Below are 27,852 nucleotides of genomic sequence, written 5' to 3'. Positions count from 1 at the left end.
TGTATGTAGGCATTTGTATTCTGCATTTAGTAAGTTTCACCTGTACCCATTCTAAGATGTACCATAGGTATGGCCCCACCTATTACCCTCCCTCCATCCTAACCTCCCCCCTCCCTTCCCCTTCCTTGGCCCTTGGTCATGATGTATAATCTTTTTGATGTGTTCTTGAATTTGATTTGCTAATATTTTATTGAGGATTTTTCTATAATGTTTGATGTTCAGAGATACTGGCCTATAGTTTTCTGTTCCTGTGTTGTCTTTGTCTGGCTTTGACATCAAGGTGATGCTAACCTAAGAATATGTATTAGGAAGTATTCCCTCCAGCTCTATTTTTCTTTTTTTTGGAAGACTTTAAGAAATATAGGGAGAATAATGTCAGCAAGACACTAACTAGAAGCCCCTAATTCTCATCGTCACCACTGCAACAGCCAAAGCAATGAATAAACAACTATGTTTTTAGCAAAAGTAAGTAAAAGAAAGTGCCAGCGTACATGAAAGGAGTAACAGAAACTTATGTGAGCACAGAAACTGGGATAGGCATGTTGATAAGGGAAGGAAACCCCAGGTGAGGGGTTGGGGAACCTTTCAATGTTGGAAGGCTACATTAATTTTCTGTAATCAAATGGGACTGCATTCAAGAAATATCAGTTAGATATACTTACAAATATACATTATTTTTTGAAAATCTAACTACTATGTCTTTAATAATTTAAAAAACTGAAAACTATTTGTTAATTTAATTTAATTTTTTAAATTATTATTTGTTATTTAATCATAACTTTGTACATTGATGCATTTATGGGGTTCAGGGTAATGCTTCAATATACAATGTGAAATGCTTACATTGAACTAAGTAACACATCCATCACAATTATACTCATTTCTTAATGGTTTTGAAATGAACCATTGCATCATGCACTTTAGGTGAGGTCCCCCCTAACGCCATCCCTCCTACCCTATCCCCCCTCCCCTCTTCTCTCTCTCCTCTTCTCTTCTACTTTCTGGACTATAGTTATGTTTTACCATTCATATGAGTGCATGGGTGATTATATATTGATTTCATAGTAGTATTGAGTACATTGGATACTTTCCCCCCCATTCTTAAGATACTTTACTAAGAAGAATATGTTCCAGCTCCATCCGGGTAAACATAAAAGATGTGAATTCTCCATCTTTTTTATGGCTGCATAGTATTCCATGGTGTACATACCACAGTTTGTTAATCCATTCATGGGTCAATGGGCACTTGGGCTGTTTCCATGTCTTGGCTATTATGAATTGGGCTGCAATAAACATTCTGGTGCAAATGTATTTGTTGTAAAATGATTTTTGATCATCTGGGTATATACCTAGTAGAGTAATTGCAGGGTCAAACTGTAGGTCTACTTTTAGTTCCTTGAGTGTTCTCCAAACTTCTTTTCAAAAAGGTAGTATTAGCTTGCATTCCCACCAGCAGTGTAGAAGCGTTCCCTTCTCTCCACATCCATGCCAACATTTGTAGTTTTGGGATTTTGTAATGTAGGCTAATCTTACTGGAGGTAGATGATATCTCAAAGTGGTTTTGATTTGTATTTCTCTGATGATTAAGGATGATAAGCATTTTTTCATGTGTCTGTAGGCCACGTGCCTGTCTTCATCAGAGAAGTTTCTGTTCAGGTCTCTTACCCACATAAAAATTGGGTTATTTATTCTTTTCTTATTGATTAGTTTGAGTTCTCTGTAGATTCTAGTTAGCAGACCTTTGTCGGAAGCATAACCTACAAAAATCTTCTCCCATTCTGAAGGTTGTCTGTTTGCTTTACTTACTGTGCTCTTGGCTGTGCAAAAGCTTTGTAGTTTGATCAGATCCCACTAATGGGTTTTTGGTGTTGTTTCAATTGCCCAGGGGATCCTCCTCATAAAATATTCTCTCAGGCCTATTTCTTCAAGTGTTTTCCCTGTCCTCTCTTCTACTATTTTTATAGTTTCATGTCTTAAGTTTAAATCTTTTATACAGGGAGAATCAATTATTGTTATTGGTGAAAGGTGGGGGTCCAGTTTCAGTCTTCTATAGGTTGCCAGCCAGTTCACCCAGCACCATTTGTTAAATAGGGAGTCTTTCCCTCACTGAATATTTTTGATAGGCTTGTTGAAGATCAAATGACAATAAGTAGCTGGGTTCATCTCTTGGTTCTCTATTCTGTTCCATAAATCTACCACTCTGTTTTTTTTTTTTTTTTTTTTTTAGCCAATACTAGGATATATCAATTTACTTCACGTAAGAACACCATGTTTCAGGTCTATGATTTCCATTTAATATTAACAAAAACAATCTGTACAGAAAACCCAAAGGCAATCATATAGCATAATATGTAAAATGTGCAAATATACTTTAAAAATGCAAGTTATTCTATAGCATTTGCAATGCAGAACTTCATAGTAATTAAGCAATCTACCTCATTCTAACTAACTTAATAATCTTTTGCATGTATAGCCAATGCAAATGTAGAAGGCACAACTTAGTGTTGATGCTAAAGTGTATAACACACACCCTCAGATTATTTGAAGATATTAAAATAATTACCATGTTTGTATTTTATTAATGAGTCATCAACTCATTTCTAAAGCTTTATGAAGCATTAGATAGCTAACATGTCCTGTGGCCAGGACAAACTGTTCCCTGAACTTAAAAGGTGAAGGACAAGATTGTATACTACTACCTTACATTAAAAAAAGAAATTTATATAATATATATATGTACACACATACACCAACATAACACATATGAAAGTTCCCATAATCCAAAGGGAGACCATTTCCTTATCATCAAAGGTTCCAATTACAGTATTTCATGACAGTTATTTTAAAATTACATACTTATTTACCACCTGTTTTGGTCAATCCTGCTGGAGACAGACACTGAAATTGACAATTTTCTTCTTCAAGGTAAAGACAATGTGTAATTTAGAAAGTCTTTCTCTTGAGATTGGTGAAAGGTGTCATTTAATTAAATATAAAAGTTTCACTCACCTTGAGTGAAAGGTGTCATTTAATTAAATATAAAAGTTTGCTGCTTTTAAATAAACTCTTTAAATCTACACAGGAATCAACCTATTAAAATCAATAACAGCATTGGCTGTAACTCAATTCAAAATCTTTCAAACCCAATCGCAGTGCTCTTTGCTTTTTATTGCCCATCCCTGAGGGTAAAGATTCTATCATTTTTAATTTTTTAGTAAATTAAATAAATTTTACATTGTTAATAAAAATGATGTTGAAGAATGTTTTAAAAATATAAAATAAGCCCTATTTCATTTTAGTCCAAAAGAAATAAATGATAAATGCTCTTTATAAAGACCATTCATAAAAATTTTAAAGATTTGTATGTCAATTTCTAATATTTTTTTAATGGATAATTTCCTTTTTTTCGCCATTCATGTAGCATGCATTTCTTTATAACCTATTATTTTATACTATTTGTTAATAGGAGCATTTGATACATAATGGAGAAAAAGTACAATATAAAACTTAAAGGAACTCTGAAGTAAGATGTATAATTTCCCTGTGGTAAAAGAGTTTCACTGGAAATAATCTGGATGCTATTCAAGAAAGGCAAAAAACATCTATGGAAGGAACAATACATATGGTAAACATCCTCCTCTTCTTTGGTTTAGCCTTCTTGACCAAAATCTTCTGTAAACTTCTTTAATTTCAACAAGTCATGTTCATTGACTGTGGGTTTTGTGTTGGAGAGTGACCTCAACATATCCGACATGCAAACCACTGGCTCCAAAAGTTTATCCCCAGGGACATCCATCCATGTCTTTTCAATGGCACCAGGGTCGCCGGGAGAGCAGGGTGTTAGGAGATCATCTACGAGATTGTTAGGATCAGCTCGGGAAGGTCCACGAACCTTTTTAAAATGAGTAGCTGACTGTACTTTTCTAACAGGCTGCATAAGTGCATCATGTACAATGATGCTTATATCTGCCCCTGAATAACCATCAGTTTTCTTCCCAAGTTCTCGGAGGTCTGTTTCTGTTAGACTGTTCTGAGTGGTCCTCAGGTGCAGTTTAAACATTGCTGCTCGGGCATGGGCTCCGGCAAAGGAATATAAATTCGTTTCTCAAATCTTCGCCTAATGGCAGAATCCAGAACCCAGGGTATATTTGTAGCTCCCAGAACCAAAATTCCATCATTGTCCACACCAACCCCTTGCATTTGAACTAGGAACTCTGTCTTAATTCTATGAGCAGCTTCGCTTTCATTTTCACTTCTTGAACCACACAAAGAATCAATTTCATCAATGAAGATAATGGAGGGCTTGTTCTCTCTGGCAAGTTGGAATAAATTCTTAACCAGTTTCTCACTTTCACCTAGCCACTTTGAAACAAGATCAGAGGAAAGTATTGGAAAAAACGTTGAGTTGTTTGCTTCTGTTGCTACAGCTTTGTCTAAATAGGACTTTCCTGTTCCAGGTGGTCCAAATAATAGGATTCCCCTCCAAGGTGTTCATTTGCCTGTGAAAAGATGAGGAAATTTAATAGGCAGTATCACGGCTTCTTTAAGTGCTTCTTTGGCTCCTTCAAGACCAGCAACGTCGCTCTACTTCACATTGGGTCGTTCTATAACAATGGCACCTTGAAGTTGATTCTGTAGTTTCTTTTTTTCAGGGTCATCAGATTCTCCTTCCCCATCACTGTCATTCCCTTTCTCATCTGCTGGACTCGGCTGTCCCTCCTTCACCGGCTTCTGTGAAGTTTTTTCTCTTTCTTTTTCAGGTACTCCTTAAGCTTTTCTGCTCTATCAAGATATTCTGTACACTTTGCCCTGATGCTTTCTTTGCTTGGCTTTTTCTCCCTGTGCTTCATATTTAACTACATGGAGAAAATACTGCACGGCATGTTGATAGAGCTGAAGGGCTTCTTCGTAGTTCCCGGCTTTGTCTTCTTGGGCTGCTTTGCTAGCAAGATCTATTGCTTTCCCGAGGTTGTTGGAAGTGGATGCCTTGGCGGAGATCCAAGGCGGTTCGCTGGGGGTGGAGGGTGAACGAGGCTTGAGAAGAGCCAACAGGAGCGACGCTGAATCGCGCCGGGTGTGATGGGCCCCAAACTGGGGGGAGGGAGGGGTGGCTCTCGGGCCCTGAGCGGTGGCCTCCTTTCCGGAACTAATCCTACACCACCACCACTCCCAACTCTACCACTCTGTTTTTGTGCCAGTACCATGCTGTTTTGATCACTATGGATTTATAGTATAGCCTGAAGCCTGGTAACATGATACCTTCTGATTTGTTCTTATTTCTGAGTAATGTATTTGCTAGTCAAGGTTTTTTTTTTTTTGTAGAGACAGAGTCTCACTTTATGGCCCTCGGTAGAGTGCCGTGGCATCACACAGCTCACGCAACCTCCAACTCCTGGGCTTAGACGATTCGCCTGAGTAGCTGGGACTACAGGCGCCCGCCACAACGCCCGGCTATTTTTTTGTTGCAGTTTGGCCGGGGCTGGGTTTGAACCTGCCACCCTCAGCATATGGGGCCGGCGCCCTGCTCACTGAGCCACAGGCGCCGCCGGGTTGTTTTTTTTTTTGTGTGTGTGTAGAGACAGAGTCTCACTGTACCGCCCTCGGGTAGACTGCCGTGGCGTCACACGGCTCACAGCAACCTCTAACTCTTGGGCTTACGCGATTCTCTTGCCTCAGCCTCCAGAGCAGCTGGGACTACAGGCGCCCGCCACAACGCCCGGCTATTTTTTGTTGTTGTTATTGCAGTTTGGCCCGGGCTGGGTTTGAACCCGCCACCCTCGGCATATGGGGCCGGCGCCCTACTCACTGAGCCACAGGTGCCGCCCTAGTCAAGGTTTTTTTAAGTTCTATAAAGTTCTTTAAAATATGACAATGGTGCTTTTTTTTATTAAGTCGTTTGTACATAGATCATGAATACATTTATGCAATTATGAGATTCAACGTGTTGATTATTTGTACAAATTGGAGTGCTTACAACATAGCCTTCACCTCATTTACCTGATTACAATGTTAAGACATTTGTGTTCTACGCCTGATAGATCCAACTTTTATTTGCAATATGCTCCGTAGGTTTGGTCCCCCTATTAACCTTCCCTCAATCTAGCCACCCCCCTCTCTTCTCTCTCCCTCCCCTTTCCTTCTTCATCCTAGGCTATAGTTGTGTTTCATTTTTCATTATGCAAGTGTGAGTGATTATAAATTGGTTTTACAGTAATACTGAGTACATTGAAATTTTGTTCCATTCCTGAGATACTTTACTAAGAAGAATATTTTCCAGCTCCACCCATGTAAACATAAATGCAATAAAGTCCAGTTTTTAATTCCGTGGTACACATATACCACAATTTATTAATCCATTCATGGGTCGATGGGCACTTGGGCTTCTTCCATGTCTTGGCAATTATGAATTGAGCTGCAATGAACAATCTGGTGCAGAAATCTTTATTACCAAATTATTTTTGGTTCTTTGGATATACACCTAGAAGAGGAATTGCAGGATCAAACGGCAGGCCTACATTTAGACCCCTGAGTGTTCTACAAACTTCCTTCCAAACAATGGTGCTTTCATAGGGATTGCATTAAATCTGTAGATTGTTTTTGGTAGTATGGACATTTTAACAATGTTGATTCTTCCCAGCCATGAGCATGGTATGTTTTTCCATTTGTTAACATCTTCAGCTATTTCTTTTCTCAGAGTTTCATAGTTTTCTTTATAGAGATTTTTCATGTCCTTTGTTAGGTAAATTCCCAGATATTTCATCTTCTTTGCCACTATTGTAAAAGGAAAAGAGTCCTTGATTGTTTTTTCAGTTTGACTATTTTTGGCATATATAAAAGCTACTGACTTATAAGTACTGATTTTGTATCCTGAGACACTGCTGTGTTCCTTGATTACTTCTAAGAGTTTTGAAGTTGAGTCCCTGGGATTTTCCAGGTATAGGATCATATCATCAGCGAAGAATGAGAGTTTGATCTCCTCTGACCCTATTTGGATACTCTTGATTGCCTTTTCTTTCCTGACTTCAATGGCTAAGATTTCCATTACTCTGTTGAATAGCAGTGGAGACAGTGGGCATCCTTGCCTCGTTCCTGATCCGAGTGGAAATGTTTTCAATTTTACACCATTTAATGGGATATTGGCTGTGGGTTTGCTGTAGATGGCCTCTATCAGTTTAAGAAATGTCCCTTCTATGCCTATTTTCTTAAGTGTTCTGATCATGAAAGGATGCTGGGTATTATCAAAGGCTTTTTCTGCATCACTGGAGAGAATCGTATGGTCTTGGTTTTTTATTTTATTGATGTGATGTATTATATTTATAGATTTGCATATGTTGAACCAACCCTGTAACCATGGAATAAAACCAACTTGATCATTGTGCATAATTTTTTTGATGTGTTGTTGAATTCTGTTTTCTAAAATCTTATTGAATATTTCTGCATTGATATTCATTAATAATATTGGTCTATAATTTTCCTTCTTTGTTGGATCTTTTCCTGGTTTGGGTATCAGGATGATATTTGCTTCATAGATTGGGAGGTATTCCTTCTTTTCTATGCTTTGGAAAACGTTGTATAATATAGATACTAGTTCCTCTTGACAGTTTTGATAGAATTTGGATGTTAAGCCATCTGGTCCTGGACTTTTCTTTTTTGAGAGATTTCATATTGTCAGTGCTATTTCAGTGATTGATATAGGTCTAGTCAAGATTTCTAATTCTTTCTGGTTGTGTCTAGGAATGTGGTGTGCTTCTAGGTATTGGCCCATTTCCTTCAGATTTTCATATTTCTGGGAATAGAGATTTTTGTAGTAATCATTGAGGATGTTTTGAATTTCTGAAGTGTCTGTTGTTATCTCTCCTTTATCACTTCTGATATACCATATTAGAGATTTTACTTTTCTATTTCTGGTTAGGTTGGCCAAAGGTTTATTGATTTTTTTAACCTTTTCAAAAAACGAACTTTTTGTTTCATTGATCTTCTGAATGATTCTTTTGTTTTCAATTTCACTTAATTCTGCCCTAAATTTGGTTATTTCTTTTCTTCTGCTGGGTTTGGGGTAGGCATGTTCTTCCTCTTCCAGTTGCTTGAGATGATCCATTAAGTTGTTGGTTTCCTCTCTTTCTGTTTTCTTGATGAAGTCTTCCAATGCTATAATTTCCCTTTTAGGACTGCCTTTACAGTATCCCACAAGTTTTGATAATTTGAGTCCTTGTTATCATTTTGTTACAATAATTTGGTGATTTCTTTCTTAATCTCATCTTTGACCCAGCTGTCATTCATCCTAAGGTTATTTAGTTTCCATGACTTTGTTTGAGTATGAGGATTCCTGTTGCTGTTGAGTTCAACTTTTATTCCATGGTCTGAGAAGATACAAGGAATAATTTCTATACTTTTAAATTTGCTGAGGTTAGACTTGTGTCCTAGGATATGATCTATTTGGAGGATGACCCGTGGGCTGATGAGAAGAATGTATATTCAGTTTTCTTAGGGTGAAATGTTCTGTAGAGGTCTGTAAAGTCCATTTGTTCTAGGGTCAGGTTTAAGTCTAATATTTCTTTGTTTAGGTTCTTCTTGGAGGATCTATCCAAAACTGTCAAAGGGGTGTTAAAATCTTCAACTATTATAGTGCAGGAAGATATCAAGTTGTTCATATCCATTAGGGTCTGCTTTATGAATTGAGGAGCATTCTGGTAGGGTGCACACATGTTAATTATTGAAATCTCTTCATGTTGGGTGTTTCCCTTGACAACTATGTAGTGACCTTCTTATCTTTCTTTATGTTTGTTGGTTTAAAGCCAATTGTATCTGCTACTAAAATTGCAACCACTGCTTTTTTTTTTGCCTATAATATACAAGTCCATCCTTTCACCCTGAGTCTATTTTGGTTTCCTTTTGCCTGTAATATAGAAGTCCATCCTTCACCCTGAGTCTATTTTTATCCTTTAAGGTAAGCTGAGATTCTTGTATACAGCAGATATCTGGTCTGAGTTTATGTATCCAGTCAGCCAGCATGTGCCTCTTAAGAGGACAATTTAAACCATTCATGTTAATTGAGAGAATTGATATGGCTGGTTGTGTTTTGGGTGTCATGATTTTCAGATGTCCAGTGGACATTTTCAATTCTTTCACCACTGTGGAAGTTGGGTTTTGTTCAAAAATTTCTGGGTGAGTTTACTTTGAAAGTAGAGCATTGTGCTGGTCATTGTGCAGGATGAGTCTGAGAATATCATGGAGAGCTGGTTTAATTATGGCAAATTTCTTCAACATGTCTATGTCATTAAAGTATTTGATTTCTCCATCACAAATGAAACTCAGTTTAGCTGGATACAGGATCATGGGCTGGAAGTTGTTTTGTTTTAGAAGATTGAAGGTTGATGACCATCTTCTTCTGGCTTGAAATGTTTCAGCTGAGAGATCTGAAGTATCATTCTGATAATTTTCCCTTTGTAGGTGATGTTTTACTTACATCTGGCTGCTTGAAGAATTTTCTCCTTTGTCTTAACTTTGGCAAAGTTAATCACAATGTGATGCTTTATTTGGATTAAGTCTTGCTGGGGTTCTGAAACTGTCTGCTATCTGAAGTTCTGTATCTCTTGCAATGCTTGGGAAATTCTCCAAAATCTTTTGGAGTAGAGCATTTGTACCTTTAGGACCATCCTCTTCTTCAGGAATTCCTATAAGATGAATATTTGATTTTTTGGAGTGATCCCATAACACTCTTTGGGAATGATCAATTTTTGCTCTTGATTTGTCTGCCTCTTTGAGTGTTTGGGAATGTTCAAAAGCTTTGTCTTCATTTTCAGAGATCCTTTCTTCTGCCCGGTCAAGTCTGTTACTGAGGGATTCTACTGTATTTTGGATCTCCTGAACTAATTTTCTCCATTTCCTAGAGCTCTGCTATCTCTTTTCTCAATATGTCCATTTCTTTGGTGACTTAGGCTTCAAATTCATTAATTTCTTGAGACAACTTTAGAACTACTCTTTGGAATTCAATTTCTATCTTTTCTTCCATTCTATTTATCTTATTTGCAATCCATATTCTGAATTCAATGTCTGATATTGTTGCCATTTGTCTATGCATGGTATCTTCAGTTGTATCTCCTTTGTCATTTCTTGTGGGGGTTGATCTACTCTTGTTATTCATGTTGCCAGAGCTCTTCTGTTGGGTCCGCACCATGTTTATTTTCCACTGTTTGGTTATTAGAACTGGTAGGGTGAGATTGAATTTGGGTTCCCAGGTAATAGAGCTAGCCCCTTACCAAAGCGCTAGGCTGTGTAATTGTTGCTTATCTCCTACAACTCTACAAAGGCCCCTTTTAAGTTTTTTTCTGGAGACTCTGAGGACCTACTTTATGAGATAATGCAAGCTAGCTCTGTTTTGATATCAGCAAACCTCTACCCTATCCTAAGAAACCACAACATTAGGTTTAAATCTCGACTGTAGAGATACAATCAGCTGTGGTGCCTAGCCCCCACCCTTCAGTTCTTTACCACTACAGAACCTTAAAGGTGAACCTCAGAATGTCCTGGAGTGGACATCCCCAGACACAGGTTCCAATTAAATTGTCTCGGGCAGTGCAAACCCTGCTCAACAGAAAGGGATTCAAGGGTCTCCAACGAAACAATTGAAGTCAGGGATCCACACTCCTGTCCTTCAGACTCAGTCCACACTGTTGTCCACTTCTCTGCTCACAGGCCCCGTGGGAGCTAGGGGCCATACCCCTGCCCACCTGTCTCAGTCCACACCCAGCTAGCTTCTGATTGCCAGACCAGTTGGAGTCAGGGGACCGTGCCCCTGCCTGCCAATCTCAGTGCACTGCCTGGCAAGCCTCTGTTTGCAGGCTCTCTTAGCATCAGGGCACTACTCCACCTGCATGTCTCAGACCTCACCCAGTAAGCCTGTGCTCACCATCCCCACTAGAGACAGGGGACCAGGACCTAGCCCTCAGGTATTGGTTCACACACAGTAAGCCATTGCTCGAGGGTTCTGTTGGAATCAGGGGACCATGCCCTTGCTCTCAGGTCTCAGTCCACCCCTAGCAACCTCTGGTTGCAGGCCCAGCAGTGGCTGGGGACCAGCCGTGTCTGCTGAACTCAGTTTATATAAGGCAACCACTCTCTAGCTGTGGGTGCCGTCAGAGCCTGGGGTTTTGCACCCTGTCCCACCAGACACAGCCCAAACCAAGGGTCAATACCACCACTGGCTGGGCATAATCATAACCAGAGGACTGCTCCTCCTCCCGCTGAGTGTCCCTTTCTTCCCATACTGTCTTTATTCTCTGTTAGTCACAGATTCTGTTCTGATGGTTGGTGGTCCACACTATGCTCAGATCTCTCAGGATAAGACCGAACATTCTGTGTTCTGCAGGGAGCAGAACTTCAGACCACCACACAAGGGGGAAAGGATGGAGTGAAATTTTGGACTTGTGGGGGAAAATATCTGTTCAATTTTATGCCTGGTGGGGTGGTGTCTAGGTTCATAAGTGGGACCTCCCTGGAGAAAGAGACCTGGAGTTTAGTGGCTCTCTCCAGTGAGGTAAAATGAGAGGTCTTTTGTTCCCTGGTCATTCACAGGTAGCCTTTGGCAGGCCTCCTGCTTGGGGGAGGGGTTTCCCATCCTCTAGTTGATAGGCTTTGCACCTGTAATTTGTTTTCTTGAAATGTTCTTCCTTGGAGTTATAGCTTGCTGAACTGCTGTCTTGGCTCAGCTCCCACCTTTGGCTTCATAGAGTCCAATTCCATCCAGTTTTTCTTCTCTGCTCAGAAGTCTCTGCTGAGGGTTGCCACAAGTCAGCCATCTCCCAGAATTCCTATTTGTTACTTTTAAATTAGACTAACCTTTTAATGACTATGTTGTGTCTTTTTTTTTTGTCAGAATGCATTTGAATATTTGGTTGTAGCATAAAGGTCCACACTTTAAGCTGATCCTCTGCATGGGTATCAGTCATTTGTGATCTTAAGGGAATACTGATTTGGATTAGTTAGGAAAATGTAGATTTGCAGCAATAAGTGATTGAAAATCAAGAAAGCATTTTGGGGACATGTTGTTGCAGCCAGGTGGGGGTATTATACTGCATTTTTCCATATTTCAAATTAGCTCATTCTTGGCATCAAATATTGGCTTTAAAATGTCATCTACTGAAAGCTCTATCAATTCTATCTGTAGTTCTTTAGGTGCTACAACTAAGTAATCTCAATTAGGTGAGGCTGAAATACTAATGTGAGTGTGACACCTGGATTCATAGTATTCTCCAATTAACAGGTCTATAACAACTGCCTATTCTTCAAATGATTTGCATGTATCATCCTGCTAATCAATGACCTTTGCTAACTGGGGAAAATTTCATCTGAAATTCCTTTTCAAGAAGTGTTTTGAATAAAGGTAGTTTCTTTTGATATGTTAGAAATTTTTGTCACACATCATCCATAACCTTAGCTTTATCCTGGAAAGAAATATTTGAGTTATTTTGATGTGACATGATATCACACAGAAATGCTGCATTCCTCTAGAAATCTTCTTTCAATAATTCACAATGCTGATTCTGTTCTTTGTAAAATTTAACTGTCTCAAAGAGATGTAATTTTGACTAAGACCAGTCCCTGGGATAGGCAGTGCACTTTAGAATGATAAGGCAAATCCACACTGAATACCACCTCATTGTTCAACTTAAGCATTTATGAAATTTATGATGCTGTGTTGCATTTACAGGAATATAGTTAACAATATTTACAACTTGTTGCTAAATGTTGCTTAAAATAGTAGCTTTAGCACAGAGATTTTTGCTGATGCAAGATACAACGAAAAGAAATGAGAGCATCGGAGGCGGGAGCAAGATGGCAGCCGAGTAACAGCTTCCTTGCATCTGGGCACCGTGAGTCTGGGGAGATAGGACTCCAGGCATCTCTGGCTGGTGGGAACTGCCTATCATCACTCCTATGAAGATACAGGGAGTCAGCGAGAGACTTCTGGACCCCAAGAGGAGGACTAAAACAGTGGAAAACCGGCAAGTGGTCGCATGTGTTCAATCCGTCTAAACCCGCCCACAACTGTAAGTTCAGTAGCAGCGAGACTGCAAACCAGAAAGGCCTTACCTGTGAACTGTTTTGATGTCCTTGGACTTGGCACTGAGTTGAACTGCCTTGGGGAAGGCCTGAGCGGGAGTGCGGAGAACTTTGGCCGTTGTCTAGGGCCCCAGTCTGAGCCGCTGAGCCAGACGGAGCTAATAGTGTTTGGCGGTAGGTCACACGGATCCATTGTCAGTGATCTGCCCCGGCAAGCTCCGCCCTCAGGGTCGCAGAGCTAGAAACGGGTGGGAGCTGGTAACCCAGCAACCAAGTAGCCTAAGGGTGGGGTTTGAGCCGCCTTGCAGCCCTAACCCTCAGGGGCAGAGTGAGACCGGTTTTGGCACACTGAGTAAGTGGATAGCCACTTCAGCAGCGATTCCAGCAAGAAAGCTGGGAAAGCTTCTGCTCAGCAAGTTTACAAGTTCAAAGTGCCTTTTAAGTAGGCTGAAGAGAGATTTAGGGTGTCTACCTGCTGGGGTTTGAGAAATCAGCAGCCTCCAGTCATATCAGAACTGTGACTAACATCTCATACCCCAGAAGACCACGTGTTGCCCAGACAATATTCAATAACATATACAAACTGCTTTGTTTTTGGTTGTGTATTTTTTTCTTCTTTTTTTTTTTGGTTTGGTTGTTTTTTTTGTTTGTTTATTTTGACGTTGCTGATGTTCTTTTGTTTCTTTAATTTCAATCTTTTCCACACAGATCCCTTTTTCTTTCTCAATTTTCCTAGTTTAATTATAATTTCCCATTGCTGCCTTTTTTAATAACTTCAACTTCATTTTTGCTAGTGTTTCTACCGATATAATTTGGTTTTTCACCCAATTTTATCCCCATAAAGTTTTCTGTTTCCTTCTTTTGGTTTGATTTATAGCATTTTTGTCTTTCCTCTCTACTTGGTGGAGGTGGGGTACTGTGTCTGATCAGGTTAGCAAAGAGCTGCTGACCTCAAGGGAACCACGCAACTGGGCACCCCCAGAAGGTGGGGTTTTTTAAGGTTGTGTCAAAGTACCCTATGGTACACCTATAGTGCCCTGTCTCCCTCTTTCTGTGCCTCTCTTCTTTTTGTCAATATTCCTTATACCCAACCCTCTCCTTTCTCTATCTTTCTTTTTTTCTTATCACTCGGTCCTCCTTTCTTTCATCCCCTTTTTTTGCTCTTCAACCTTCTCACCCTTCTGGTCCTGTAACCCTTAGTCCACAGGCACAAGAACTTAAAGAGCAAGAGGAAGTGAAAGGAAAATTAGGGCAAGGAAATAGAAAGATAAAAGAAATCACTCATGAGGAAGAATCAGCAGAAAACTCCAGGCAACATGAAGAACCAGTCTAGAACAACCCCACCAAGGGACCATGAGGCAGCTACTGCAGATGATTCCACCAGTATAGAAATGTTAGGAATGATAGAAAGGGAATTTAGAATACACATGTTGAAAACAATGAAAGAAATGATGGAAACAATGAAGGAAATTGCTAATAAAGTGGAAAATAACCGAAAGGAAATCCAAAAACAGAATCAAATAAGAGATGAACAATATGAAGAATATAAAAAGGATATAGCAGACCTGAAGGAACTGAAACAGTCAATTAGGGAACTTAAACATACAATGGAAAGTATCAGCAACAGGTTAGACCATGCAGAAGAAAGAATTTCAGAGGTAGAAGACAAAGTTCTTGAGATAACTCAGACAGTAAAAGAGGCAGAAAAGAAGAGAGAGAAAGCAGAACATTCACTGTCAGAATTATGGGACTTTATGAAGCGTTCCAACATACGAGTTATAGGAATTCCAGAAGGGGAAGAAGAATGCCCCAGAGGAATGGAAGCCATACTAGAGAATATTATAAAAGAAAATTTCCCAAACATCACCAAAGAGTCTGACACACTGCTTTCAGAGGGATATCGGACCCCAGGTCGCCTCAACTCTAACCGAGCTTCTCCAAGACACATTGTGATGAACCTGTCCAAAGTCAAGACAAAAGAAAAGATTCTGCAAGCTGCCAGGAGTAAGCGCCAGTTGACCTACAGGGGCAAATCCATCAGAGTGACCGCAGACTTCTCTAATGAAACTTTCCAAGCAAGAAGACAATGGTCATCTACCTTTAACCTACTTAAACAGAACAATTTTCAGCCCAGAATTCTGTACCCTGCTAAGCTAAGCTTCAGAATTGACGGAGAAATCAAATCATTTACGGATATACAAACATTGAGGAAATTCGCCACAACAAGACCAGCTCTACAGGAAATACTTCAACCTGTTCTGCACACTGACCACCACAATGGATCAGCAGCAAAGTAAGAACTCAGAAATCAAAGGACAAAACCTAACCTCCACACTGATGCAAAAGATAAAACTAAGCAATGGACTCTCACAAAATAAGACGAATAGAATACTACCACACTTATCAATTATCTCCATAAATGTTAATGGCTTGAATTCCCCACTGAAGAGACATAGATTGGCTGACTGGATTAAAAAACACAAGCCATCTATTTGCTGTCTGCAAGAAACACACCTGGCCTCAAAAGACAAATTAAAGCTCCGAGTCAAGGGTTGGAAGACAATTTTTCAGGCAAACAGAAAAGAGGAGTTGCAATCTTATTTTCAGATACATGTGGATTTAAAGCAACTAAAGTCAAAAAAGACAAAGATGGTCACTTCATATTGGTCAAGGGAAAACTACAACAAGAAGACATTTCCATTCTAAATATTTATGCACCCAATTTAAATGCTCCCAGATTCTTGAAGCAGACCTTACTCAGTCTGAGCAATATGATATCTGATAATACCATCATAACAGGGGACTTTAACACACCTGTTACAGAGCTGGACAGATCCTCTAAACAGAAATTAAACAAAGATGTCAGAGATTTAAATGAGACCCTAGAACAACTATGCTTGATAGATGCATATAGAACACTCCACCCCAAAGATAAAGAATATACATTCTTCTCATCACCCCATGGAACATTCTCCAAAATTGATCATATCCTGGGACACAAAACGAATATCAACAGAATCAAAAGAATTGAAATTTTACCTTGTATCTTTTCAGACCATAAGGCACTAAAGGTGGAACTCAACTCTAACAAAAATGCTCAAGCCCACCCAAAGGCATGGAAATTAAACAATCTTCTGTTGAATAACAGATGGGTGCAGGAAGAAATAAAACAGGAAATCATTAACTTCCTTGAGCATAACAAGAATGAAGACACAAGCTACCAAAACCTGTGGGATACTGCAAAAGCAGTTTTGAGAGGAAAATTCATCGCTTTAGATGCCTACATTCGAAAAACAGAAAGAGAGCACATCAACAATCTCACAAGAGATCTTATGGAATTGGAAAAAGAAGAACAATCTAAGCCTAAACTCAGTAGAAGAAAAGAAATATCCAAAATCAAATCAGAGATCAATGAAATTGAAAACAAAAGAATCATTCAGAAAATTAATGAAACAAGGAGTTGTTTTTTTGAAAAAATAAATAAAATAGATAAACCATTAGCCAGACTAACTAGAAATAGAAAAGTAAAATCTCTAATAACCTCAATCAGAAACGATAAAGGGGAAATAACAACTGATCCCACAGAGATACAAGAGATCATCTCTGAATACTACCAGAAACTCTATGCCCAGAAATTTGACAATGTGAAGGAAATGGATAAATATTTGGAATGACACCCTCTCCCTAGACTCAGCCAGGAAGAAATAGAGCTCCTGAACAGACCAATTTCAAGCACTGAGATCAAAGAAACAATAAAAAAGCTTCCAACCAAAAAATGCCCTGGTCCAGATGGCTTCACTCCAGAATTCTATCAAACCTTCAAGGAAGAGCTTATTCCTGTACTGCAGAAATTATTCCAAAAAACTGAGGAAGAAGGAATCTTCCCCAACACATTCTATGAAGCAAACATCACCCTGATACCAAAACCAGGAAAAGACCCAAACAAAAAGGAGAATTTCAGACCAATCTCACTCATGAACATAGACGCAAAAATTCTCAACAAAATCCTAGCCAATAGATTACAGCTTATCATCAAAAAAGTCATTCATCATGATCAAGTAGGCTTCATCCCAGGGATGCAAGGCTGGTTTAACATACGCAAGTCTATAAACGTTATCCACCATATTAACAGAGGCAAAAATAAAGATCACATGATCCTCTCAATAGATGCAGAAAAAGCATTTGATAAAATCCAGCATCCTTTTCTAATTAGAACACTGAAGAGTATAGGCATAGGTGGCACATTTCTAAAATGGATTGAAGCTATCTATGACAAACGCACAGCCAATATTTTACTGAATGGAGTAAAACTGAAAGCTTTTCCTCTTAGAACTGGAACCAGACAAGGTTGTCCTCTGTCACCTTTACTATTCAACGTAGTGCTGGAAGTTCTAGCCAATACAATTAGGCAAGACAAGGAAATAAAGGGAATCCAAATGGGAGCAGAGGAGGTCAAACTCCCCCTCTTTGCTGACGACATGATCTTATACTTAGAGAACCCCAAAGACTCAACCACAAGACTCCTAGAAGTCATCAAAAAATACAGTAATGTTTCAGGATATACAATCAATGTCCACAAGTCAGTAGCCTTTGTATACACCAATAACAGTCAAGATGAGAAGCTAATTAAGGACACAACTCCCTTCACCATAGTTTCAAAGAAAATGAAATACCTAGGAATATACCTAACGAAGGAGGTGAAGGACCTCTATAAAGAAAACTATGAAATCCTCAGAAAGGAAATAGCAGAGGATATTAACAAATGGAAGAACATACCATGCTCATGGATGGGAAGAATCAACATTGTTAAAATGTCTATACTTCCCAAAGCTATCTACCTATTCAATGCCATTCCTATCAAAGTACCTACATCGTACTTTCAAGATTTGGAGAAAATGATTCTGTGTTTTGTATGGAACCGGAAAAAACCCCGTATAGCTAAGGCAGTTCTTAGTAACAAAAATAAAGCTGGGGGCGTCAGCATACCAGATTTTAGTCTGTACTACAAAGCCATAGTGGTCAAGACAGCATGGTACTGGTACAAAAACAGAGACATAGACACTTGGAATCGAATTGAACACCAAGAAATGAAACTAACATCTTACAACCACCTAATCTTTGATAAACCAAACAAGAACTTACCTTGGGGGAAAGACTCCCTATTCAATAAATGGTGTTGGGAGAACTGGATGTCTACATGTAAAAGACTGAAACTGGACCCACACCTTTCCCCACTCACAAAAATTGATTCAAGATGGATAAAGGACTTAAATTTAAGGCATGAAACAATAAAAATCCTCAAAGAAGGCATAGGAAAAACACTGGAAGATATTGGCCTGGGGGAAGACTTCATGAAGAAGACTGCCATGGCAATTGCAACAACATCAAAAATAAACAAATGGGACTTCATTAAACTGAAAAGCTTCTGTACAGCTAAGGACACAATAACCAAAGCAAAGAGACAACCTACACAATGGGAAAGGATATTTGCATATTTTCAATCAGACAAAAGCTTGATAACCAGGATCTATAGAGAACTCAAATTAATCCACATGAAAAAAGCCAACAATCCCTTATATCAATGGGCAAGAGACATGAATAGAACTTTCTCTAAAGATGACAGACGAATGGCTAACAAACATATGAAAAAATGTTCATCATCTCTATATATTAGAGAAATGCAAATCAAAACAACCCTGAGATATCATGTAACCCCAGTGAGAATGGCCCACATCACAAAATCTCAAAACTGCAGATGCTGGCGTGGATGTGGAGAGAAGGGAACACTTTTACACTGCTGGTGGGACTGCAAACTAGTACAACCTTTCTGGAAGGAAGTATGGAGAAACCTCAAAGCACTCAAGCTAGACCTCCCATTCGATCCTGCAATCCCATTACTGGGCATCTACCCAGAAGGAAAAAAATCCTTTTATCATAAGGACACTTGTACTAGACTGTTTATGGCAGCTCAATTTACCATTGCCAAAATGTGGAAACAGCCTAAATGCCCACCAACCCAGGAATGGATTAACAAGCTGTGGTATATGTATACCATGGAATACTATTCAGCTATTAAAAAAAATGGAGACTTTACATCCTTCGTATTAACCTGGATGGAATTGGAAGACATTATTCTTAGTAAAGCATCACAAAAATGGAGAAGCATGAATCCTATGTACTCAATCTTGATATGAGGACAATTAATGACAATTAAGTTTATGGGGGGGGAAGCAGAAAGAGGGATGGAGGGAGGAGGGTGGGGCCTTAGTGTGTGTCACACTTTATGGGGGCAAGACATGATTGCAAGAGGGACTTTACCTAACAATTGCAATCAGTGTAACTGGCTTATTGTACCCTCAATGAATCCCCAACAATAAAAAAAAAAAAAAAAAAAAGATTAACTTTAGACTATGTGTATAAGGTGTACAGAGAGGTGGCCAACATGTAGAGAATACTTTGTAAATAATTTGTAAAATTTTGTAATGAGTATTTTCTTGCTTTGTTTATCAGGCATGGGCAAGGCTGGTGTGCAGGGCCAGCATGGTAACCAGTGATCTACGGTGACCAGCTTGTAATTTTGTAAGGAAAGGTGGATTTGGCTACGATTTCCCATTTTCCTATGGTGCCTTTGTGGGTGACCTCTGGGCACCCTGCACAGCTGAATGTCAGTGAGTTCAGATACATTCTGGGAGTGAAGAAGGGGGTTCTGCAGTTCGAGCCTGATAAAATCCAGGCCTTTGTAGACAGGTCCAGTGATGTGGTTTACAGCCTTTTCCATCTTTGCTCTGCCCTCTCCCTCCTCCACGTCTTTGGTTGCCGTCTACTCAGTAGGAGAAGAATGCCCACCGGGGCCAACGAGAAGGAAGCAGCCCTCAGACATCGCTTTTTCTCATTTTTGCTCATAATCCAGTTCTTCCTTGGAGGATAAATCATGTAGCAAATATTTTCCAATGGTTTACATGAGCACAATGGATGTTTTGTTAGAGTTGTTCACATTTAGAAGTTTAGAGGAAGGGGCGGCGCCTGTGGCTCAGCGGGTAGGGCGCCGGCCCCATATGCCGAGGGTGGTGGGTTCAAACCCGGCCCCGGCCAAACTGCAACCAAAAAATAGCCGGGCGTTGTGGCAGGTGCCTGTAATCCCAGCTACTTGGGAGGCTGAGGCAAGAGAATCGCCTAAGCCCAGGAGTTGGAGGTTGCTGTGAGCTGTGTGAGGCCACGGCACTCTATCAAGGGCAATAAAGTGAGACTCTGTCTCTACAAAAAAAAAAAAAAAAAATAAAGAAGTTTAGAGGAAGGTTATTTCTTAGACATCTGGATTAAGGGACTAACTCCCACAATACATAGCAATTTTTGTTTAAAGATCTGTACAAAGTCTTGATTTTCACGTTTTGAACAGTCAAAGAATTTTAGTGGCTTCGGAAATAGATACTGACGTTCACTTATGTACACATATACCAAAAATCAAGAGACTGGTTGGTGAAACAGGTGAGAGTTGGGTCACTCACCCAAGGTCTAAGCGCCACATTATGAGCTCCAGAGCAAGAACTGCAGTTTCCCGACTTTTCAACAAATGACCTTTCCAGTTGATTGCTTGTCTCTCCTTGCTACATGTAACTCCTCATCTTGTTACCATGTTATTGATATTATTCAATTCAGAAACCATTTAATACAGCTTTGGTATCAGAAAATAAAACTTAGAAATCAAAAAAAAAAAAAAAGAAATGAGAGCATCAGGATCTGTTAATACTTTTTTAATTTGTTCAATAAACCCTTCATGTTTTCCTCTCATGGAATGTACACTGTCTATACATACATTTGCTAAATTTACCAAATTCAGTCCAACTTCATGACACTTACCTTGAAAATTGTTGAAGATATCTATTTCCCATGCTCTCTTTGCAAGAGTGCCCAAAGTGAGTAACTCTTGGTTGAAAAAAAAAAAAAATCTTTTGTTATGAATGAATTGAAGTATAAAGCCTGTGCTGGGTCAGTAGTATTAGTTGATTCATCCAAAGCTATTGAACAATATATATTTTCCTTTTAAAGTATTGCATGATGTTATTCGGTTAAGATGAAGTCTAATTATACTGCCAATCAGTTATGGTTCTCCTTAAGAGGCAGTTAGATTGTATTTTTGAATGTTATTGGGGTCTAAACATCCTACAACTTTGACAATGCATTCTTTCATAATTTCTACATCATTGAATGGCTTTCCTTTTTTTTTTTTTTTTTAATCAATATATAAGCTACTTTAGAAGTTGCTTCTATGGAATTATTGCCAGGTCTTATTGCTGCCTAGAAGAAGTGTCTGTGCTTTTGCTTTTCATCTTTTAATTTCTGCAGTACAATGTTTCATGCCTCTCCCTCTAATTTAAAATTATTTATGGTTCTTATGAATGTTATTATGCTGATGAGCATTGAATTTCTTTAATGTTGATACTGTAGTATTACAAAGCAAGCTAATCGTCTTATTTTTAGCATAAACAAGGTAATGTTTCAACTCCCAATTCTTTTTACAAAAATCTGTTTTCTTCCTTCGGGGTTCTCTTGATTTTGATGTGGATGTTAAACAGACAAAATTTAAAAATACTGTTGATTTCTACAACTATTCACAAATTGCACTTCAAACAGAAACACAGTGCACCATTGTCAAAAGCTGATAACAGAGTGACATATTCAACTCCACTAAATTCTCCCAGCCAGCCTTGTGTGGTAGTGGTGCCAATCAGGTATGGTAAGTTAGAACTAAATCATGAGTATAGTAGTCATCAATTTATCCTGTATGGTCTGCTAATGTTTTAATTGTGCTGGTCAATCTGGGAGTATTATTTTATTGAAAGTTTTTTTTTTTGGTATTTTAAATAAGTTCATCTTAAAAATAAAATAAAAATATGGATGTCAAATAAGAAAGTATTGATAAAAATAAAAGGATATGTTCCATAAAATTTGGATTTAGTCAAAGGATGTAGAAGACCACATGTGGCCTTTAGGCTACAGGTTCCCTACCCCTGCACCAGGCATCTATCACCCCTCTCCCTAATCAGGATCAGCTGGCCACCAGAAGGAACTTCTCCTCATGGGGAAAAGATAAGCAAGAGGATTTCAGCATCCCTAAACAACACCTACAGTCATCACCACTGTGGTCTCCTGCAGTCCTAATTGGCACTCAGCTCTAATGTGGTAGTTGCATAGAGTCCACGTAACAATGCTCTCCCAGAGGAGACCCCCATGAAAAAGAAATCTGTGGTATGTCAGAAAAGGAATTCAAAATCATTACCTTTTTTTTTTTTATAAAGTTTTATTTTTCCATTATGAATAATCACCTTTTTTTGTTTTTCCAAATGATTTTTATAAATTCCATAATTTTATCTGCCTGACTGGGATCCATAAAATAAAAGTATAATTTCTTGCTTAAAGAAACAAAAGCATCAGAAAGGCTCTGATCATTGGGCGGCGCCTGTGGCTTAGCGGGTAGGGTGCCGGGCCCATATGCCAGAGGTTGTAGGTTCAAACCCAGCCCTGGCCAAAAAAAAAAAAAAAAAAAAAGAAAGGCTCTGATCATTTTATATTTTTAGAAATAAGAACAAATACATAGCCTTTTATTAACTAGATAGTAGCTTGCTAAAATTTTTATAGAATTTTTAATGATTTATGGTGTTCCATGATGAGGCAGAATTCTATCAAATTACTGGCCTTCCAAAAGGATATACCATGTACAATAGTTAAGTATAACAGAAGTTTTCAAATCCAGAATCAGGTTGAATGTGGCTTTTTTAAGCTAAAACTTATGCTTTATGCATATTTGTAAAACACTGATATCTTAGTGTCCGTGGCCTTTGCTGTTTGATTATACTTATTGAAAAGTAAATTCATACATCAAATGATAAAACATAGGTTTTAGTGAAAAAAAAAATTATTAGAATTATTATGTAATCAGAATAACTACATTGGAGCTTTTTCTGGTGATGAAAGCATGGAGTCACAATCTAAAAGAAGCTAAGTGGAATTGTTAGATATTTTAGTTTTTGTCATCTACCTACTATTGTAGCTTCTTTAACTAGGTAAAGTGTATTAATATGAATACTTTAAAATATATAATTTTTTTAAAATGGCACTTACACAAAAATATAATATGCCATTGGGTAGGATGTTTAAACAACTGGTATGTAATATCTTCTTAAAAATTTTGATTTTTGGTCAGCATAAATTGCCTTTAATTATTTTGCTATTTCTAGTAAGATTTAATTTGATATTTCAACCTATGAAGTGAGTATAAATTTTGACAGTGTAGTAACCCTGGATTTCAAGTTATTTAAGATGAAAATGGAAATGTGAAGTTTACTTATGAAAATTAATATTCTTCTTCTGTACTATCTAACTCTTCATCTTCATTATCATCTCCTGCTTGTTGATCCTTTCTTAGTTGACAGTTAGATACCTGTCCTATCCCAGATACACACTTAGCTGATAGTGATCTCTGAAGAGGTGACTTCGAATTTGTTCTTACAACATCAGAATAAGATGAATAATCTAGTGGATACAGAGAATATTGGAAAATCTCTAAATCTTTATCCTCATCAATCTTTTATATGTTTTGGTAGGCAGCAGCATAGACCTCTAAAGCTTTGCTGTGAAATAACATCTTGATTATGATACATTCTGAAAATACATTCTTTATATCCCTTTATTCTGCTTTTCAAAATTGTCAATAATTTTCTCTAAATGATGAGTTGTTTGGTTGGCATCTATTATAGCTCTATGCAATTCGATTTCTGCCTGTGAAATAACACGTCAATCAGATGGGTTTCTCTATCATGTTCTTTCTAATTGAGTTAACTGCTTAGCTTCTAGATTCCTTACTGTTAATGTTATTTTGAGATCATCCTATTTCATTTTTACAGTGGTTCCATAAGCTTTCAAATGTTCAACTACTTTGGCTTCAAGTCTTTAACTTCTGCTTGTCAATAATCCTGAAGTTTGGCAAATTCATCAGCAAAATTTTTCAATCTCTGCTTTATATTTGCAGTCTCTGTAGATGCATACTTAAAAATTTCATTCACTAGAAGTTCTGCTTTGTAGTGTAGCCTGGCAATTTTCTACACATGGGCAGCAAAGATTTGGCACAGCTTTCAAAATACTTCTCCACATTTGTGACAGCATCTTGTAGTTTGGTTTGAGCATCCAGTTTTCCAGACTGTGCCTCAACATCTTGCCTCACACATGGCTGGGGATCCTGGGCTGGGGCCCAACAACTGATGCTCCAAAAATTATTATTTTAATGAAATTTAATGATATATAAGAAAATACAGACAGAAAGTTCAATTAAATTAGAAATTTAACAAACAGATTTCATAAAATAAGAACGAAGAGCCAAATAGAAATCCTGCAGATGAAGAATTCAATGAATGTAATAAAAAATATAGTAGAGGGTGTCAGTAGCAAGCTAGATCAAGCAGAAGAAGGAAATCTGAGCTTGAACATTGTTTGAAATTATCAAGTTAGAGAAATGAAAATGAAAAAACAATGAAGAAAGCCTACAAGACTTATGGGAAAACATTCAGTGCACAAATATTTGTATTATGGTAACTCTAGAAGACATGGGGAAAGGCATAGAAGGCCTGTTTCATGAAATAGTACCTAACAACTTCTCAAATCTTGGTTGAGATATGGACATCCAGATCTAGGATGCTTAAACATTCCTAAGTAGATTCAACCCCCAAATTTCCTACCTGAGGCAAGTTGTAGTCAATATCAAAGAAAAAGAGAATGCTAAGAGGAAAAAAAAAAAAGCATCAAGTCACATATCAGGAATCCCCATTTAAATAACAGCAGAATTGTCAGCAGAAGTCTTAATAGTCCAGGACAGAATATGTTGATTCTGCTGCTGAAAGGAAAAAGCTGTGAGCCACGAATACTATATAGAGCAAAGCTATCCTTCAAAAGTGAGGGAGAAATAATGTTTTCCAGACAAATAAAGCTGATAGCTTAAACCAGCTTTAACTTAAATATTCAATAGAGTTCTACATCTGGAAGCAAAAAGATGATAATCATCATCATGAAAATACTCAAAAGTATAAATTCACTGGTAGAGCATATACATAAAAGAGAAATAGAAAAAATCAAATCACATCATTATAGAAAACACCAAACTACAATGATAAACAATAAGAGAGAAGTCAAGGAACAAAATGTACAAAACAACCAGAAAATAATTAATAAAATGACAAGGATATGACATTGTCCTTGATAATGACATATCAATAATAAACTTGAATGTAAATGAATGAAATTTCCCACTTAACAGATATAAACCAGTCCAGGTGAAATGGATCATGCCCATAGTCCCAGGTACTTGGGTGGTAGAGTTGAGAGGATTGCTTGAGATCAGGAGTTTGAGAGTAGCTTAGGGAATTAAGCTACCATTTCTTTTCTTTTCTTTTTCTTTTTTTTTTTTGAGGAAACTTGTATCTACTTAAGCTACCATTTCTAACAAAGACTAAGAAAAAAAAAATCCAAGAGTGTTAGCTCATGCCCGTAGACCCTAATACTGAAGGTTCTGAAGCAAGAAGATTATTTGAATCCAGAAGTTCAAGTCCAGCCTTGGCAACATAGCAAGTCCCTATCTCTAAGAAAAAGTGACTCCATTATATGCTGTTTACAAAATACTTACTTCACCTGTAAATGCACATACAAGGATATATATAATATACACTCACACATTTTTTTTTCTTTGAGACAGAGTCTCACTATTTTGCCCTCAGTAGAGTGGTGTGGCATCACAGCTCACAGCAACCTCAAATTCCTGGGCTTAAGTAATTCTCTTGTCTCAGCCTCCCAAGTAGCTGGGACTACAGGCACCTGCCACAATGCTGGGCTGTTTTTTGGTTGTAGTTGTCATTGTTCTTTGGCAGGTCTGGGCTGCATTCAAACCCACAAGCTCCAGTGTATGTGGCTGGTACCCTACCTGCTGAGCTACAGGGACTAAGCCTATATACATATTTTAAGAAAGGGAAATTATTAAAATCATAATGCTCAATATATATTGACAATGTTATCTTGTATGTATTATATCTCTTATAATTGCAGAAGCCAAATGTGACCTGAGTATTACAATTTTAACACTTTTTTCTTCTTTCCTAAAATGTGTATTTTTTTTTTTTTGGCACCTTCTCTATAAACTGAAAGTGAAGAGATGAAAAAAATATTCTATACAAACAGAAACCCAAAGCAAGCAAGTGTAGATATATTTATCTCAAGTAAAACATACTTTAAGTGACAAACTGTGATAAGAAACAAAGAAAGTCATTATATGATGATAAAGGTTCGATTCAGTGAGAAAACTTAACAGGTTTAAATAGTTAACACCTAACATTGGAGCACTCAGATACATAAAATAAATATTATTAGATCTATAAGAAGAGATATACTTCAATACCTTCAGGGTGGGGGGCTTCAACACCACATTTTCATTGTTGAATAGGTTATCTAGACAGAAAATCAACAAAGAAAAATTGTATTTAAACTGTGACTTAGACCAAATGAACCAAACAGTACATTTCACCCAACAGGAGCAGAATCCATATTATTTTTTATTAACATGAGGAACAATTTTAAAGGCTAAAACATATGTTAGGCTATAAAACAAGTCTCAACAAATTAAAAAGAATTAAAATCATATGATTTCTTTTTGAGACCGAGGCTTGCTTTGTTACCTCAGCTAGAACACAGTGGTATCATCATAGCCACTTTCTTATTAAAATTAATTTATACAATTCAGTACTATATTAAAAAGTTCCTTAAAACAAATGCACATAGAAACAAAGTATATGAAGCCCCGTGGGATACAAAAATAATAGTACTAAAGGGGAAGTCTATAGTGATAAAGCTCTACATTGAAAAAAGAGAAAGATTTCAAATAAGTAAGCTAATAGCATATCTCAAGGGACTAGAAAAGCAAGAACAAACCAATCTCAAGATAAACAAGTAGAAGGATATACATAATAATAAAAATCAGGTTGTAGGACTACAAATTAATATAACCTTTTTGGAGGAAAGAATGAACTCAAGTAAGAACTCAAATTAGACCTCCTATTTCATCCTGCAATCCCATTACTAGGCATCTACCCAGAAGAAAAGCAACCATTTTATCATAAGGTAATTTACACTAGATTGTTTATCACAGCTCAATGTACAGTCACCAAACTGTGGAAACAACTTAAATGCCTATCAACCCAGGAATGGATTAACAAGCTGTGGTATAGGTATGCCATGGAATACTAGTCATCCATTAAAAAGATGGATACTTTACATCGTTTGTATTAACTTGATTGGAGTTGAAAAACATTCTTCCTAGTAAAGTATCACAATAATGGAGAAGCAAGAATCCAATGTAATCACTTCTAATATGAAACCAGTAGATGATCAAATGTACATCTACATAAGAGAAAAACTCAAATCAATTCAAGGTGGGGGATGGAGGAAACAAGAGAGCAAGGAAAATGGAGGAAGGAGGAGGATAGGTGTGCTTCCACTTAATGGACACAATATTAGGGTATATGACATGATTATAAGAGGGACTGGACATGATTATAAGAGGGACTTTACCTAACAAATGCAAACATTGTAGCCTAATTCTTTGTACCCTTAATTAACCTGAAACAATATAATAGTGATAATGATAATAATATTAATACCAGAAATACATGAAATTGAGACTAGAAAAAAATAGAAAACATTAATGAAATGAAAGTTTTGTTTTTTAAAAAGACAAATAAGGTCAGGTATGGTAGT

The 27,852-nt window shown here is 37.8% G+C and overlaps 2 pseudogenes; both read right to left on the bottom strand.

Moving 5' to 3' along the window:
* Positions 1 to 3,431: 3,431 nt before the first annotated feature.
* LOC128596993 (vacuolar protein sorting-associated protein 4B-like) lies at positions 3,432 to 19,840 on the bottom strand (annotated as a pseudogene).
* Positions 19,841 to 23,413: 3,573 nt separating this feature from the next.
* On the bottom strand, positions 23,414 to 24,270 carry LOC128596989 (CBY1-interacting BAR domain-containing protein 1-like; annotated as a pseudogene).
* Positions 24,271 to 27,852: the final 3,582 nt, after the last annotated feature.

This window comes from Nycticebus coucang, chromosome 2 (genome assembly GCF_027406575.1).
Source record: "Nycticebus coucang isolate mNycCou1 chromosome 2, mNycCou1.pri, whole genome shotgun sequence".
Taxonomy (NCBI): Eukaryota; Metazoa; Chordata; class Mammalia; order Primates; family Lorisidae; genus Nycticebus; species Nycticebus coucang.
This window is presented reverse-complemented; position numbering and strand designations above follow the sequence as displayed.